This window comes from Coptis chinensis, chromosome 8 (genome assembly GCF_015680905.1).
Source record: "Coptis chinensis isolate HL-2020 chromosome 8, ASM1568090v1, whole genome shotgun sequence".
NCBI classification, from domain to species: Eukaryota; Viridiplantae; Streptophyta; class Magnoliopsida; order Ranunculales; family Ranunculaceae; genus Coptis; species Coptis chinensis.
Genome location: NC_141463.1, coordinates 87,405,514 through 87,410,489, shown reverse-complemented (window position 1 = coordinate 87,410,489; position 4,976 = coordinate 87,405,514). Strand labels below are relative to the sequence as shown.

At 33.6% G+C, this 4,976-nt stretch overlaps 1 long non-coding RNA gene across 2 annotated transcripts; it reads left to right on the top strand.

Moving 5' to 3' along the window:
- Window positions 1-1,639: 1,639 nt before the first annotated feature.
- LOC147483911 (uncharacterized) lies at window positions 1,640-4,137 on the top strand. 2 transcript variants are annotated; one of them, XR_015205578.1, is made up of 4 exons: window positions 1,640-1,765; window positions 2,498-2,565; window positions 2,686-2,782; window positions 3,697-4,137. It is a non-coding gene; the product is annotated as an uncharacterized LOC147483911 (long non-coding RNA). The 2 variants fall into 2 exon arrangements; XR_015205577.1 differs by having other exon boundaries at window positions 2,667-2,782.
- The last annotated feature ends 839 nt before the right edge of the window (window positions 4,138-4,976 follow it).

Here is a 4,976-nt window from a genome sequence, read left to right as displayed (position 1 = left end):
TCAATGCATGATTATTTTACTTCATCAGCACAAGTAGCTAGGTGATCACATCCAACAATTAGCTGCTTAAATAATATATATCTTGTTGAACCCACATAAAATATATCAATCAGGAACACCATTGCTTGTTTTCTGAATGTGTTTGTTTAAGGGTCTTAATGTTCTTAAAGTGTATAAGTTTTATAAGGTATACCACTAGTTTTTCTAATAGTTATTTCAATTCCTAGTGGATTATTTTAGTGCGAAGAATCATGTTAGTTGCTTAAGGAACGTGCAGACCTACACAAAAGGGTACTCGGAGCATGTAGAAATTGGTGCTGGAGATATTCTGACCATTCTCAAGGGCACTTAGTTGCAGGTGGGTTTTGTTATCATTCATTGTTAACTACTCAGGTTTGATTGCTCCTCTCCAATTTAATAGCTATTTGATTTTTTTTCTGTTACTTTTTGTTCCTTTCTTAATTAAATAGGATGGTTGATTTTGTTAGCAACTGATAGCCTAGAGATGTAACACCCCATATTTAAGATTATATTTGGGCTTGGTAGCAATTAAACGGCTTTGAGACTTGTAGACTTTTGAGTGGGTAGCTTAGTGAATTGAGTTTAGGTCTATCTCAATAACCATTCTAAGATCCATAACCCACTTTAAAGGTTTGAGGTAGAACCAGAGAAACACAACACTGAATGTCAAATTCTCTTCATCCTTATCTCATTCTTTTTGGCCGAAAATCACAACTCACAAATGGAGAAGATGATGGGAACCTCAAATGCCCTGAATTAATGGCTGTTTGATTCTAATATATATGGTATATCACCACCCAAGATGAAGAAATGAGAGAGAAATCGGTTTCGGAGCAGATTTGACACCTTTCACCAAAATAATCATATCTTTCTACATAGTGATTAGTTTTAGACGCTGTTTGGACCGTTGGAAAATAGATTCAAAGAGTTTTCCAGGGATATATGGCTCACAGGGTGGTTTACAAGGAGATGTTACAGTTTTTCAGGTTTTTTATGGGCAGAAATTTATGACAAAGTGAAGTAGAAACTATGATTGGTGGGAAAGCTTGTATAGGTCGATAATGTGAATTCATTCATGACTTTTGATCAGTTTTGTGGACGTTTCCCTTGCTGTTTTTCAGTATGAATAATTGAGCCAAGTATATCTACAAGCTTTTCTTTCATTTAAATAAACTATGACCAAGTTTAGTTTTGACTTTGTCGACATTGTTACTGTGTGTGCACTTTATTTTAAGATTGGATGCATGAGTAGGTTAATTAGTATGCTGGTATTACTTGTTGAGTTTGGTTATTATTGTTATGTTAAACACCTACGTTTGAATTGAAATTTGTTTTGTTTGTGCTGTTGTGTTTTTGGTCATGTATTATGACTTGTGGTATCGATGAGTAAGTTATTGCTTGATTTAAGTATATATGTATGACAGTGATGCATTTCCAATATATATGTGGTCGGCTACCTTGACAGCCCCAGTTGACATATTATCTTGACAGCCGATCCTAACCATTCATATATCACTAAATCAATGCTCACATCTCGTTCTCTTTTAGCAAATAAGTAGAGCAGGGTAAAATAGGAACTTTCCTATCTAAATTCAACCAAAACCCAAAATTAATCCCCCCAATTAAAACCAAAGCGAACTCCTCATCGAGATTAGATTGAATTCTCATCTCAATTCAAACTCTCCCCTACTGAAGTGCCAACTTTTGTTTTGCTGCTAATTAGATGAAAAGCTCCAATCATTTGGTACTCTCTAACGAAAACTGGGTTGATTTGTGGAGTTTTTTTTTTTTTTTTTTTTGGAATGATTATTTAAAAAAAAAATCTATTTCTATCTATCTCAACATCATATTACATGAATGCTTGTAACTGAGATAACTCAAAATGCATATGGTCGGATATCTTGTTCTGTTGAATGGCAATGTAATGTGGTGCACTTTGAAACTTTGACTGCACTAGTAGGATACATAGTTTGAATATTCCTAGAATCCGATGTCATATTGTCGATGACCACGTATGCTCTTGTTAATCAAATGTTTCATTAGGATAAATATGTTAAAATTAACTTGTATGTATACGATAAACTGTCTTGTTTATATATATATATATATATATATATATATATATATATATATATATATATATATATATATATATATCAAGTTTAAATTGATCGGGACCATTGTTTTGTTTATAGTAGCTTCGAGTTTTTCTTTATCAATATATATTTATGGTGTACTGACTTAGAAACACACATACAAAGTCAGTGTGTGGTTTTTGAACTAATTGGAAAGGCAAAGTTAAGTTCTCGCCTCTCTCTTCATTTTTTAGTTCTATGCGATTTTTTGCATCTCTTCGATTTTGAACTTGTTGCACAAATTGCAAATCGATAAAAGCTTGCCACACAAGCCATCGTGCATGCCAAACACAACCACAATTCACTATTTGCTTTGTTCTAAACTTTCAATATTTGTGCAGAAGTGAATAAGAAGAAGACTGAGAGCTCAAAGGTTTTGTTGAAAGGAATGACTTATAATGAACTTGAAGTAAGTCTTTTATGTATCTTTTTGTTGATTTTTAGGTTGTGTTGAAAGTGGTTTTTTTGTGTTAAGTGTATAATGTTTTGGTTGAACATAAATGGGTGTAGTCACTTGGTTTTATGCCAGGGCGGGCTATCATGTTGTGGAAGCGGATTTTTGGACACAAATGAGAGCTTGGCAAAGAGGGAAGCTCAAATAATCATCTCTTCATCTTCGAGAAAAGGTTATTTCTCCTTTCTGATCATCTCTCTTTTATTTTTCATTTGGTTAGGGGGAGGGGGGGAATCTTGGGGTTCTAGGGTTTGATCTTCTCAGTTTTGTTTTTTAGATTCTCTCCTCTTTTTCATACTTGGGTTTTAGATCAGAATTTTGATTGTCACTCCAATTTTCAGTTTTTGAGTTTTGGTTTTGTGTTGTTGCTGATTTTTTTGTTGATTTGCTTTAAACTGAAAATTTTCTACCTGATTAACATATGGTTTCAGTGGAGTTTGTCGGGTTTAATTGCTTGAAGTGCCAAGAAAAACTTGAAGTTTGGATTTACAATTCCTGCTTTTAATAATCTAACAAGGCAAGCAGTTGTTCCAATCTTTCATTGATCGAGTTTTTAGTATAGAGGTTTAGCATGTATCAATGAACGATCATTTTCTTTTACTATGTATCTGCTTGCGATTAATCAATGGTCTTGGAGCATTGAGAACCAATTAATTTTTGACTGATACATAGGTATGCACGACACTGACATGGCTTTTATCTTTCCTTTGAGTTAGATAAAGTGTTTGATTTGAATGTGTTCCTCACAATGCTAGGTTCAGTTTATTCGCAGTACATGAAGGAATATGAGGACTACTGATGCATGAGGGTTACCATGATCTGTTGAATAGAAATATATTATTAGTCTTCATAGAAACTAACAACACACGTGTTTAGACATGAATCTTGTTGATGTGGGTATGAAATATATAATAAACTCCACCCCCTCTTGCATAGCAAATATTCTTACACACTTTCTTTTATGTCCATCATACACTTGATAGACTAATGGGTGTTATTGGTGTGTTGTGATTATTATCATCTCTATTCTTTTTTTGATATAATATGACAGAGCCATTTAATTATATTTGGGTGTTATTGGTGTAGTTGTGAAGATATTATCTCCATTCTCTTTTTGTCTCATTTGTTTTTGTACCAATTGTTGAAGAAGTGTACAATGCAAGTTATATCAGGTAGTACCACTAGTTTTTCTAGTAGTTGTGTTTTCTAATGTGATTTATTTGGATGTAATTTGATTACATATCTATAATTAGTGGGTGTGGTTTAAGGGGAATCATTTGGAAAGGTGCTGGAGGAATGCGATAGGTCATATTTGAAGAAACTTGAAAGCTGCACTTGAAGGCCTCAAGTGTTGTGTACTATTGCAGGAAGGCAAGGTAGTGGTGGCCTCGAGTTTAGCAGTGCACAATCCTTCATTGTAATGTCTATTTCTTTCATAGTGCAAAAAAATTCAGAATTTGCATATTTGGCGTTTGGTGACAAGTCTTAGTTATGTAAAACTTTTTGGTGATGGTAAATTTTAATAAAAGATTATATGATTGGATGAACTTGGAGGTTCCTTGTTAATGCTTTATACAAGTGTAGAACAGTAGAATACCCAAAAGAAGGTGGCATCTTTATCCACGTTTAGGTAGTCCAACCTTTTGGCATGGTTTTGGGAAATTAATTTTTTTTACATACAAAACAGTTTTCTAACTGTGAGAAACCATAACTAAGTTTGCATTGGTAACACTTATAAAGGCAACAAAACTGTTACTAAAGAATAAAAAAAACGTTAGGAATTTTATGCATTAGTAAGCACAAAAAACCGTTACTGTGTTTACAAAAGGTTAGTGCAATTAAGGAATGGAAAACCGTTAGGAAATAATTTCTGTAACAGTAAAAACCATTACAATAAATAATTATGTAACGGTTCTGAACCGTTACGAATATTAATAACGAATTAGAAATGCCAAAACTGTGGCGCAAAAAAACCGTTACAAATATTTTGAGTAACAGTTTCTGACCGTTAGGTATATCCTATTTTGGTATAGTGGTTACTAATTGAAAATTTGCACTGTTACAAAATAGGTATTATGGTGTAGTGATCGTTTACTTGAACTGCAAGAGCATCTACCTTTTTAGTGAGGGATTCTATCAAATTTTTTAATTCGGGATCAGATTTTACCTCAAAAATAGATGTAGCTTTTGTAACAATATCCTTAGATGACCTAGACGACTCAGTGTTACCCCAGTGGGTACCTCGTTTTGCTTGTTTGTCAAGAAAATTATATGCTTCAGTCACTCCTTTGTCCATGAAGCAACCGCCGTTCATTATATCAAGTGTGTCTTTTTGATGATCGGAAAGTCCATTAAAGAATGAACGA